Source organism: Mesoplodon mirus, assembly GCF_964341445.2.
Source record: "Mesoplodon mirus genome assembly, chromosome: 12".
Lineage (NCBI taxonomy): Eukaryota > Metazoa > Chordata > Mammalia > Artiodactyla > Ziphiidae > Mesoplodon > Mesoplodon mirus.
Genome location: NC_138988.1, coordinates 64,471,404 through 64,485,337, shown reverse-complemented (window position 1 = coordinate 64,485,337; position 13,934 = coordinate 64,471,404). Strand labels below are relative to the sequence as shown.

Below are 13,934 nucleotides of genomic sequence, written 5' to 3'. Positions count from 1 at the left end.
AAAAATACATATATATATTCATGAAGAAACAGTAGAAATGGACACAAAAATCCATAAACATTGACATACTCTATAATGTTTTAGAAAAATAAAAATTCAAAATGATTTCACTTTTCTTCACTCACTTCGGAAGACTAAACATGATGAGGTTTTCTCCTCAAACATTACTTACTAAAAGTAGGAATTTTAAGTGATGCATTTATAGAATTAAAGGAACCTTAAAGGCCTTCTGTCAGGGTTCTGAGTACTTGAATTAATAGGAAAAGTTTCAGACAAAAACACAAATTAAATCCTTAGCCTGGCTAGTTCTAACAAACCCTCATCCCCTGCCCCATATACTTGGGAAGTGGTAGCACATGGAGAGTTTTGAATGAACTCTAACCACTGCCTCTGACTTTTCACATCAGCCCAGCATGCTCACACTTTATCAAAATACACCTGTATCTAGCACATCATTGTTAATCAACTATACTCCAATATAAAATAAAAATTAAAAAAATATTAGAACATTTTATCAACCTCTCAAAAAAAAAAAAAAAAAAACAGCTCTCATTACAGCTGGTTTCCAAAGCCCTTCACCTTCTGCTCATTTTACCTGAAAGGGGCAGAACTGAATAGAACAGAGAGGACAGTTGGAGAAAATTTTCCATTTGTCACTTTTGTCTGGCTTCAAGTCATTGTTTTTCAAACTCACTTGACCTCAGACCACAGTAAGCAATGAATTCGACATTAGATTTTTACGTGCTGTGTCTTCGGTTTTTTAAAAATTATTATTTGATTGCATTATATTTTTTCAATGCTGACTACCTACTAAATTGACTTCATGACTCAGTAATGTGCTGCTCTCGGAAGTTTGAAGAACACTTGCTTGAAACAAATCTGGAGGTCATCTACCTTGATGTATCCAAGTCAGAGTCTTATAATAATTATAAAAAATGAGAGAGTTGCTAGAATGAGTGCTTATCTGGGGTCACGTTCCTCATCTAACCTTAATCATTCCATGAGCTGGACAATACTATTTCTGCAGTTTCACACAGGAGATAAAGGCAGCTGAGAGGTGAGCTGGGTCACTTGGCTTCCATGTCCAGGATGCAGTGGATGCAGGATCCCAGCCCTGGCTGGTTGACTGCAGCCCACACTGTTCTCCTGCCTGTAACACCATGAGGACAACAAGCTCGTGTTGGTTCAGGATGCTCCACAGCCCTCTCAGGCAGAACCTCTTCATTCTTGTCTCAGATCTGAGCTTTGAAAACATGTTGAAGAGTGTGCCTTGGTTCCAGTCTGAAGGACCACATTTGGGCACTGAGCATCCTGAAGGCACAGAGTATTTGGCCACCAACTTGCACTCACCTGTACACCTCTGCATCTACAGACTCACTTCTCTCTGGCATCCTGCAGCCCAGAGTAAATTGTTGACAGTTAGAGCCGAGAGAGGCATGAGAGAAACGGAAGAGAAAAAACTTGGTTAAGACAGAGAGGACCACAGAAATGGAAAGAATTAAGAGATTGCTGTTGCCTTTCCCTGCTACACTTAAAAATTCAATCTATAGATGTGTGTGTACCACATGCTGACAGGAATATTCTCTTTTCTCCTAGTGCAAAATTGTCTTTTTATGCCAACTGTAGACAAATCTCTTAAAGAGGTTTGGAAATAAACCCATTCTGCCCCTGAAGGCTCAGCTTCTTTTTGAAGAATTTTTTTTAAAAAGAATAAATACATAAAAGGAGACTACCTATTTCAATTAAATCTTATAGGGAACAGAAAACATTATAATTGGGATACAAGCTTAAACAAAATTAAAAAAATATAGGAACAAAAATAAGTTAAATTCTTCCCCCAATCTCATTCTCTAGAGAGAGCCAACATTTACAAGATTGGTGTACATTCTTTCTAACACTTTTTTTTTTTTTTTGGCTTGTAAGATATACGTACCTTATACATTTTGTACACACTCAAGCAGTGCCTCCCTCTCCCTTACACACACGCACAGATATTTTTTTAATGGAATCAAACTATACATCCTGATCTACAGCTCCCTTTTTAATATAAAAATATATGATGGACCCATTTGCAAGTTTGTACACATATGATGGCTTTATTCTTTTTAAAGGCTGCATAGTAGCCTATATTTAGAGGACCAGCCTCTTCCCAATGTGTGTCTCTTTCTCATGACGGACTTCAAAGCCCTCTCCACTCAGCTGGAAAGAGGGTAAGACAGAATGCAGAAAGCAACATAGTCACAGAGGAGTATTTTATGGTTTGGTAGTGGAAGCCGTGCACATCACCTACACCCACGTCCTGCTGACTCAACCACATGGCCACAGCTGTCTGCAAGAAAGGTGGGAAACTGTAGTACAATTTTGAACCAGAAGAAAAGGCAACTGTGGTTATTAATTGACAAGTAAGGCTCTGCCACAATTCACCCAATGTCTACTTCACTCTTCTGTCTACAAAGAGAATGTACTTACCTTTTCCCCAAGGGAGATGACCCAGTGTTTCCCAAATGTTCATCCAGTGACAGTCACTAGCTCAAAGACCTGGATCTTGGGTGGTGTGCAATCCAGATGATGTAGCACCATGGAGTGGACAGGCAGCCCATGAACTAGAAAGAGCAGTTATTCCCTACCATCCCTCCAACACACACACACACACACACACACACACACACGCATGCACGCATGTTATAGGTATATTAACAGGGACAGCATAACATCAATAAAGATGCCCATTCAAAATAAGGCAAAAAGGGAGAGTTATAGCACCCAGTAATGAAATCCTGCCTGGTAGTCAGTTGAAGCCCCTCTGACAGATACCTGGGAAGAACAACCCTTAATGTTCCCATCTTGCCCTCTGGAAGCTTTTTCCTTATCCACCATCCTCCACAGCTGTATCTGCAGTAGGCTGGGGGAGAGGATGCCCTCCTTCGGGAACAGGATCTCTCTTAGGGTCCATATCCTGCTCACGAGGTTTGAGAGACCGTGAATTGCTTTAACATTTAGCAGTCACAGACTCTTTGCAAGCCAACCGGTGGCTTCCTTGGCAACATAATCTCTTTAAAATGTGTTAGGTTTCTAATATATTTGCTTTCAGTCAGTTCCATGTGCCAGTATCCACAATAAAAAAAGTGTTTTCTTGACTAGTTCCCAAGTCTGCCTTGTTGCCTGGCTTCTTCACCCCCATTCCTCTCTCTCTTATGCAATGATTTAAGCTAATCTAAACAATGGACTTGAGTGAAAATGTATTCCCCTTAATCTGATTTTTGCTGCATAGCTGAGTCAATTTGTTTAACTCAGAAATACTGGGACTTTTATGACTGGACAATCTTGTTCAGTCGTATCTCTTACTATTTGGGACCTAAGACAGTCAGCTTTTATGTCACAGGGTCCTCATTTTAATCTCTCTGATCTCTGCTTGAAAACCAGCCAGTTTCTACGTGAGCTCATATCTTTATTGTAAAACTCCATACAATGAAGTCAAGAGGAATCAACTCACACTATCACTCCAGCTCTTTCAAGTGTTCCTGTTCCTTTTGGGACCTTCCAAGGTGCTTTGAGATATGCATCTCAGAACTGTCTTCATGGCAGAAGGACAGGAAAGACATCCTTTGGATTCTGTGTCCCATTTCTCAGGGGTGGCCCCATGAACCTTGATTCCCTGGAAATTGTGTATTGTACATACATAAATGCTGAGTGGAGCCTAATGTCCATCTCATGCTGCAGGGACAGAAAAGCACTGAGGAGGGAAGAAGGAGGTGTCCAGGGCCAGATCCAAGGGGAAGCACTGTCAGGTTGCATCTACACAAAGATGGACTAGGCATTGGAGGAAGTATTTGATGGTAAGGAGCAAAGGCAAATCCATACCCAGAATAGGTATAAATTCCAGCAGGAATGCATCGCTGCCTTCTTCAGGGTGGAAGGGTTATGGTATCATCAGGCTGCCACCCACCTGCCAAACTGTGGGCTCCATACAGGTCTCTGCTGTTGCTGGGCTGTTTGGCATTCACCACTGGCAGAACTTTGATAGGCCAGCCTGAGGGAGAGGGAGTCCAGTCTGTGGGGCCACGCATGACTGCCATCCTTGCCACCACATGCTCAGTGCACAGGCATTGCGTGGCTGCAGAGGGCGTGGTTGGCCTCCTCTGGGCAGGTCACCAGTTGACCTGGTTGTTGAGGGCCTACTCCATGGTGCATACTATCCGATCTGCCCACTTTGTGCTACTACCACAGGACCTTCCATACGCCTCTTCCCCTCATTCCCTTGTCTACAGTCTTTCAAGGATACTCCTTCCATCTCTCTGATCAAGCAATCTACCACTGCCCACCAGTCTTAACTTCTATCCATGTCTGTCTCTGCAAAGTGGGCAATCAAGAGCACTGCTCATGCTCTCCCTTGGAGAGGACGTCCCCTCACCACTGGTCTCTCAGGCCACATCTAGGTGGGTCTGTGGTGTGACAGCTGTCCATTTAGTTAGCAATGATATCCTGTACTCACCTTTCTGGGAACCAATGACTTAATGAATTTCTTAATACCCAGCAGCATGTTAGGAGCTATATTTTAAATGGCAAATGGGCTTCTCCTACAGAGGGTGGAGCTTTGCTCTAGAATTCAAGGGGTCTGTGCTGTACCTCTATTAGGGCTTGCCAGAGATGCCATACACATCCAGACAGCTTGAATGAGATTAAGTGTATAAACTGACTGTTACATAGCAGATATTCTATACATTTTAATCACCCTGACTTTAGATACCATTGTTTTTTGGCCCTGGATTCAGGACTGGACTATTGGGTTTCTTTTTCTGATGTTTAACAAAGGCTATACCCATGTTTAGGAGTTTCTATATTAATGTTTCACTAAAGACAGCTGGTTCCCCAACTCTGTTAGGAACAATCTTTTCATTATTCATGAAGAGCCTGATGATCACAAAGACAACCGCAAAGTACTGAGAAGATGGATATGGAATTCTTGTCCCTCAAACCTGTTCATCCTTCAGAAATATCTAAAGGTTTTGTTTAAAATATAGATATTTGATCCTAACCTCAATTATTCTAATTCAGTAGGCCTGAGGTAGATCTCAGAAATCTGTATTAAAAAAAAAAATATCACCCAGATTTTTCTGATTTTCAACCAAGTCTGGGAACAACTGCTCTACTCCACATGTGGGAAAAACCCAGGCACTGGCCAGAGAACCCAGAACCTCTTTTAGCTCACACCTCTCATGGAATGAGAAACTCCTGTGCACAGAAAGGCAAAACTAATACCATACAGCTCTTAAGTTGCCCTGCTTCACCCCAGTGCCTAGAAACACAGTTGGCACACATTAGTTACTCAGTAAACAGTGAGTGGATGGATGGATGGATGGATGGATGGATGGATGGATGGATGAATGAATCAACGAATCAACTCTATCTCTATGGCAGCACTGCCTTCTGAATACCATTGTTCTTTCCCTCCTTATTAGACCTCTCTTCATAATATAGCTTTCCTATTAAGAGCCTCACTCATTTCTGTTTCCACTTAAGCTGGAATTTTCAATTCAAATATTTGAGCAAAAGAATCAGGAATTAATAAGACTGGGCTGCTACTGCCCACTTTAATAAAAACATTTCAGGCTCCTTATATTTTCCAATACTTTTCCTCTTCACAGTTCTACTTTCAAAAAGTCTGAATAGTGGGAAACTGTTTTACAGTTGATACTTGTGTGGTGTCAACACTGAAATAGGCAATTGGTTCTAACACATTTTTGCTCTTAAATGTGTGTTATCCCCTTAATAAACTCTAGGATACAGGTAGCCCTGTCTGTTAGCAACAAGGATGAGAAAAGACAGTCTCCAATAGATTTACAAAACTACCTGGCTTTTGTGAAATATTCATATAAAAACTCCTAAACATGGGTATAGTCTTTTGAGAAACTTGGAAAAAGAGCCCTCAGATTAGTAAGTATTTCTACAACTTTATTTCTTCCTGTAGCCACACTTCTCACCCATCTGTCTATTGAGGTCGCGTCTTAGATATCAACATTGCCAGTAAGACTGTCTTACATATTTGTCCCTGTTCAATGGATAGATTATTTATTTCACCATTTTATCTTGCCTTACAATATTTCATCTGTCTATTTCCAATGAAGGTCTTGATCTAAAAGTAACATTCCATTAATGAGCATTCTTATAGAAGGTCCTTTAAACACACCCACTTAGGTATAGAAGTGCTTAACACATTGTTTTGTATATTTTTCCTAAACTGCATAACATTTTACACTTATTTTCAGGAAAATAATTTAAAGACTGTGCAAAGTGTATTAATAGAGGCTCAAACTCACTTTTTTTCAATTCTTGTTTTAATTTTTATTATCATCTGGTCACTGGCTGTTTGAGAAAGTAAGGTTATAGACTATAAATAAAACAGTGAGTGAAGTGAATTGTGAAAGACATTTCCATTGCAAAAATCTCTCCCTCTCTCTCTCTCTCTCTCTCTCTTCCCCCTCATATGCTCACACATATGCACACAGACACACAACACACACACACTCACACCACCTTCTCTTATAGCCAATTCGTATAGGTTGGTATTCCAGGAGCTTTATGTTAAGTTTTGGCTTTAAATAAATCACTTCATCTAGCCAAAACCACTGACTTTTTCTTGGTTCCTACACAAAACTCTAATTCAAGTCCAGTTTCCTTCAAATTCAGTCCAGGTGCTAAAAAATCTCTTGGTTTTCCAAGGAACATTCAACATAATTTCTCTACTCTGTATTCATATTTATAACATAGCCTCTAAATTGTCCAGTATTTTGTATTTTCAGGATTAAAGTGGCTCCATGGTGAATTTGTAGTACATCCAATTTGTAGACACTCACTTATAAATGTATGTTTTTCCCCTTAAAAATTATTCCTTTAGGAACCTGTTTTTCATTATTTGCAAACTCTTTAGAACTCTTTAGAGAACAGCATGTGTGTTATAAGTTAGCAACATAAAGAATAATAAAAACAAATAAACCATTTCTTTAGAATGACTTAAGTTACCACCCAATGTAAAAAAATTAGACCCATGGTAAACTCTGTAACTCTAGGCTTTTATGCTACTTAGAATTCTGGATATTTCTTTGGCTCTGGGCCTCAGAGGTAAATCAGTGCATTAAACCTTTATTAACTTTCAAACCTAAAATACACACAGAGCTTTTTTCACCTCCCTTCTTCCTTGGCCCCAGCCTTGATTTTTTTGGTTAAAAACCATGATCAACAACAATGCCTCTAATAGTCAGATGTCATGTTTGGAAGTGTTAATAGACCTTATTCTAGAGCCTAGTCTTAGAGAGGCAATATGGCACCAGCATGCTGGTTTGGATAATTTCTCCATCATTTACAGGATAAGTAACTGTGAACAAGTTACTCACTTTTGGCCTCAATTTCTTGTCTGTGAAATGGAAAATCAATGCTAACCCAGAATGTTAGTGCAAAGATTATATCAGTTAATTCATGTAAAGAAATATCCGTAACAATAGTAAAATTCAGCAAATATAAACTCTTACTATAAACTTTGAGGAATTTGGAAAATCACACAAATCAATAACTTTTGCATAACCATTATGATGTCACACAGATGATGTGGGAAACAGACTAATTTCCAGAAGTTCTAAGGTGTCATATTTTCTCAGAATAAGTGACTTCTTAAATATATGTTTGAATGATTTTAGGTCAGATGATGAAGTTGGACATTTGATCTTAAACTTTAATGTGTATAAGAATCACATAGTTTCTAGTTAAAATGCAGATTCTGATTCAGTTGTTCTGGGTGAAGGCCTGAGATTGGCATTTCTAACAAACTCCCAGGTGATGTTAATGCTGCTGGTCCAGGGGTCATACTCTGAGTAGCATGGACCTAGACAATCTCTCAAAGACCTTTAAGGAAAAAAAAAAGTATAATTTAATAAATATCAAATAACTTACATATCTCGTAACCTGTCTGCTACTAAGAAACAGATCCACCTAATCAGCGTGGTATATTGTGTCAATCTAGTAATCAGTAGGCATCATAGTGTCATGAAAGATTCCAAGCAGATGTTCTTATCATTCCTAAAACTTTTATTGAGATAGTGGCTTAGAGAAGTGGTTCTCAAACTTTAACTGCAAGAGAATCACCTACAGTGCTTGTTAAACACATTGCTAGGTTCCAACCCCAGAGTTTCTGATTAAGTAGTTCTGAGATGAAATTAGGGCATCAGGTGTTGCAGATACAGCTTGTCTGGGTACCATGTGTCAAGAATGTCAACCAAGAAATGCTGAACACTGCAAGTAACAAAAATAGTTTGCGGTCTTAAGCATTGCAGTTTTGGAGGCACTGATTCGTGTAGCAACTCAAATGTGCTCTGAGGGAAATATAAAATGATCAGGTTCATAAAGGCAACAGACGAAGGTATCCCAGAGAAGTTACATGGGTTATTTTTACGGAACTACGGGTCGATGTCGGCAGGCATTCAGCCACTTGCTGGTAGTAGATTGGCTGCTAAACTGTTGTCTCTAGGGAGTAAAGAAGACAGGTTCCAAGTGGTCTTAGGATGCCTGGGTCAAAAGTATGTTGCGTTCAGGGCTGGATGTGTGTTTCACTTCCTTAATGGCCTTCCACCTCCACTTTAGGTTTCTTTGACATAAGTGACTACATTTTGCTCTTCATGGTCCACAAGAACACTGGCTTGGGGTACTTATTGCATTGATTCTTTTCTGAAGTCAGCCAAAGTCTACCAATGTTTTCTTACATGAGTCATCTATATAAGCATACACTATCTGCATTGGAGGAGCTTCAACATTGGTTGTTTTGAGATACTGTGACCTTGTGAATTAGAATAAGCAATACATATAGCTGTCCTTCAGTATCTACAGGGGATTGGTTCCATCTAAAATCCATGGATGTTTGAGTCCCCTGCCTAAAATAGTGTATCAATAGTATTTGCATATAACCTACACACATCCTCCCATATACTTTAAATCAACTCTAGATTATACTGTTCTGAAACAAATAGACTCAGATATTTCTTCCACAAACATGGGTTTATTAGGGATCAGCAGAAAATTGAAATTTGGGGTCTACAATCACGGCAAGCCACATGCAAGTTCCCAAATGGCAAGGGAAGGAGAAGGCTTTTACAGAAGGGGAAAAGGAAGTCAGGAGGGCTGGGGTAAATAGATTCCATGGCTTTTCATTGGCTGAGTCCTTGCCAGGAAAGAAGGGGAGTCTTTCTTCTTCTTGTGGCCTCTGCTGTTGCAATAGCGTGTGAGAGCTCCCCATCCTACTCTCCCAACTCTATTTAATTGAGGTTTTTGGTTTTTATTTATTTTCTTTTTACAATTACTTATAATACCTAACAATGTAAATGCTTTGTAAGTAATTGTAAATACAATGGAAATGCTATGTAAAAAAATGGTACCAGCGTGCATCAAATTCAAGTTTTGTTTCTTGGAATTTTCTGTAATTTTTTTTCCAAATATTTTCAATCCTCAGATGTAGGACCCAAGATACAAGGGTTTGGTCTCTACTGTATTTGGTCTTCAACCTGGACTCTGCTCCTGGCACAGAGCTCCTAAAACCCTGTGATAAGAGCAATAAAGGTGTCCTTTGTTATGTTAATGAGAAGACTTTGGGAATGCCCTTAGGTAATCTGAATAAGGGGATGGTGGCCAGGGGAGCCAACCAAGGGATTAGAGGGTTGGAACTTCCAACACCACCCCCACAATCTCCAGGGAGGGGAGAGGGGCTGGAGGTTGAAATCACACCCATGGTCAATGATTTAATTTGGTCATGTTTATGTAATGAGGCCTCCATAAAAACCCAAAAGGACAGAGTTTCTTTAGCTTCCAGGTTGGTGAGCACATGGAGGTGATGGAGAGTGATGCCTGGAGAGGGCATGGAAGCGCCGAGCCCTTTCCCTACACCTTCCCCTATGCATCTCTTCCATCTGGCTGTTCCTGAATTATATCATTTCATAATAATCCAGCAATCTAGTAACTAAAATGTGTCTCTGAGTTCTGTGAGGCACTCTTAGCAAATTAATTGAGCCTGAGGAAGAAGTCCTGGAAACCTCTCATTTATGGCTAGTGGGACAGAAGTACAAGTAACAATGTGGACATGTGTGGGGTGGAGTCTTGTAGGACTTTTGGAATCTGACGCCATCTCTGGGTAGATGGTATCCGAATTGAGTTGAATACTAAGACACCTCTCTGGTGACCCAAGAATTGCTTGTAGGTGTGCAGATCACCTGCCCATTGGAATTGGTTTCAGAACCAAAAAGAAAAAAAAAAAGAAAAGAAAAAAATTGCCATCCCTAGAATCATGATTCCTAAGTGTGTTTTAGTTTGCTTACCAAGCCAATGGAACAAAAGATCTCATCACCTCCCATTTATCCCCATGCGATAAGATATCCCAAGTCAACAGCAAGAGAGGTGATGGTTTTGATTAAAGAATGGTGAGGTGATGCCTGTTTCTTATTGTGAATAGATTATTAATATACCCCAGATGTATTAGGACAAAGATTGTCATGTTATAAACATGAAAAAGCAAACATGGATCCCTGGAGGAAGTCTCATTGGTCCCACAATTTCACTGTCCACAGTGATAACCACTGATGTGATGGATAAAAGTCACAAGTCAGAAAACCTCAGAACAGTGTCATCACTTGAGTTACTGCACACAACACCCAATATTCAGAAAATAGTGCAGAACTGAGTGAAATTGTGTTTGGAGGTGAAGAGTAACCACGGGGAAGGGGGCGGGGATCAGCTAGATAAGGTTACTTGTTTGAAACTCCAAAATGAAACCTGAATATATATGAATAAGTCATATTTCCCACACTAACCTCCACACAGAAACATCTCAGGTTCCCTAAGTTCATTACCGCAAATTAGTCCTTGCCCCCCGATGCCAAATGAGAGTAACAAGGACTAGGTTTTGAGGACAAAGGAAAGAGAAATTTATTGATTTGCCAGCAAATGAGGAGGGTAACAGACTAGTGTCTTGAAAACTACCTTCCTGCCTTCTGGGGAGAAAGCAGCAGTCTTAAAGGAAATTCTTGGGTTTCTATGGTTAAGATGAGAGAAACAAGCAAAACCAGCAAGAATGCCCACCCATGTTAATCAGTAACAAAGAATGTAAGTTTTTGTTCCCAGCAACGGAGGGAGGGATGGGCAAAACAGTTTCATATAAAAATCATCCATCAGTTTCATCCTTGTGACTTGTTACAAGTTCGCCCTAGATTTGCCCACCCTCTCAAGGGGAGTGGTGAGTAAGCAAGACTCAGTTTCCAGGTTTGACTACGTGGGATGTTCGAACCTCTCTGATGGTGTCCTTGGGGCTGCCCTGGAAGGCACCATCTTTAGAATAGGGATGTGGAGCCTATAGATGAGGTTTTCCTGTGCATTTGGCTCTATTGACATCACTTGTTACAGAAAGCAATGGCTATCAGGTGTTGGTGCTCTCCAAGCTCATTATCACATGCCTCAAAGAAACTGCAGAAAGAATGACTGATAGCCAGAAGCAGATTCCTACAACAGGGTGTTAAGATTGTCAGGATCTGGACCAATGCTTGAAAATAATCCTCCCATTTGACAAACTACAAAGAACATTTTAATGGATATGTTTGACAATTCACTTCAACAATGTGAAATAATAACATGGAGAAAACTGAAGTAATATAAGATACAATATCTTTAAGATGAAGGTTTAGGGAGAGGAATAGATTGAGAGTTTGGGATTGACATGTACTCACTGCTATATTTAAATAGATAACCAACAAGAACCTACTGTATAGCACAGGGAACTCTTTTCAAGATACTGTAATAACCTAAATGGGAAAAGAATTTGAAAAAGATTAGATACATGTATATGTATAACTGAATCACTTAGGCTGTACATCTGAAACTAACACAACATTATTAATCAACTATACTCCAATATAAAATAAAAATTTAAAAATAATTTAAAAGAACGATGAAGGTTTAATAAACATCTAAAAATACTGCTTGCCAGTTTAAACCTGTCCCCTGGCTATGGACACTAGCTTACTTATCTTTTATTTCCTTGGAGCCTTATGACCTAATTGAGGGCTTACTGTGTATTCAACACTAGTCTGGTCATTTGATGTCTTGTTTAATTAATTTGTATAAGCAACAGATGAAGGAGATGCTTGCTCTTTCACCAAAGAAAAAGTTGGGGCAGCCGGAAGTTAGTAACTTGCTCAAGGTTCCACAGAAGGCAACAGAGGCAGAATTTAAACAAGGCCGTTTGGGGCACCAGAAATTGTGATTTTTACACAACCATAATGTACTTCTCTCATGTAATGATGTGAAATTTATAATTGTCATTGATTATAAATGTTACATTTCCCAGGGAACATGTGTATAGAACAAAAGCATCCTTGAAAGTGTGTTTGATGGAAAGGGAGTATGTTGTAATGTAAAGAACAAGAGCTTAGGAAACAAGTTTGATCCCTAATACCCCAGGTGGTATGGAGGAAATCAGTTACACTCACCCTAGACCTCAGGTTTCTCACAAATTAAATTTTGGTAACAGTTTAACAGAAATAGATGATCTTTGATATTAGATGTGCCCTGATATTCTTGGATTAGGTGACATGATATTTGAGGCCAGTACCTTTTTGGCAAACCTCCCTGCTGCCTATGTATAGGACCAGCTCTGGAGAGATTTTTTTTTTTTTTTAATATCAAAAAAACCAGTAGTCTGCCAAGAATTTTCCTTCCTATGATTATACTAAAATCTTATGAAAGCATGTATCCTTTCTTTCTTTGCCCTTGGAAAAAAATGCTCATTCTTTCAGAGATCTAAGTTGAGATTTGGAGTAAAAGGGATTTCCTCTAGTGTTGAATTACCTTTTATTGCTTTGTTTTCCAAATTCTAAATAGCTTTATAAATAATGTATCCCAGACTTAGTAAAAAATCATCATCCTATGGGTTTCTTTGCTTCTATTCCTTATATGTTTAAATCTATAAAATTGCATGTTTTTAATGAGGAATACGGTAATTTTCACTTGAGACACAGTCAAAGTAGGATGTGAAACTTTTGCTATATACAAATCCAATAAGTTAGTCATTATTTGCCACTCTGACCAGGCACGTGTGTGTGTGTGAGTTTAAGTGAATGTGTGTGTGTTGGCTTTTGTGTTTGGAAGTACTTGTCTGGAGGGAATCATTAGCTGGTTTAATTGGAGTAATTTAAAATCAGGTTTCAGAGAGACACACAACTTCTCATCTCTGAAGATTTGGCTAAGAGAGACATCAGACCTGGTTGTACCTTCCATCTTCATTGGCTAAGGTTCCAATCAGATACTCTATGGAGTAACCAGGCAGATTTCTTTTAGGAAATTTCAAAATTCAAAACTCCCTTAAGGAAAGCGACATGGGGTAGGGGGGTTTTCCCTAAAGATGTAGCCCATTCCAGTGGAGACAAATGCTGGCTTGAGTTTCACCACTAGGGTTACTTGCATGCAAAAGTTCCCAATAAAATCCAGCTGGTTTAAATTTTGTCTGCAGACCTGAAAACCAGCAAATTTGGCTTGGCTTTTTATTTTGCAAAAAATGCTTCACACAGCTATAATCTGGAAATGCTGAAGTGTCCAAACCCTCCACAGAAACAACAGAACAGCTGTCCCTTACCTTCATTTTTTCCCAGCTCTATCCTTAAAGGCTTAGGTGTTAAGAGAGGGGAAAGACTGCCTCTGAGCATGATTCTATGAATCATCCATGACTACCTTTGTCGTTTGCTCTAAACCAAAAAGGAAAGATTAAAGAGTTGCCATTGATGAGTGAGACAACTCACATTTTGGCATCACTAGAGAAGGAAGGAGCATTTTAGATCATGGAGGGAAATGAAACAACAAAACAATACTGTTACAATTTGAAAAATCACAGACTCCAGTATGTGAAAGCACAG

The 13,934-nt window shown here is 39.4% G+C and overlaps 1 protein-coding gene across 1 annotated transcript in view; it reads left to right on the top strand.

Annotated features, from left to right (window-relative positions):
- Positions 1–13,934, top strand: part of GFRAL (GDNF family receptor alpha like) — a gene marked incomplete at both ends in the record, with an annotated part of 58,516 nt that overhangs the window by 28,592 nt on the left and 15,990 nt on the right.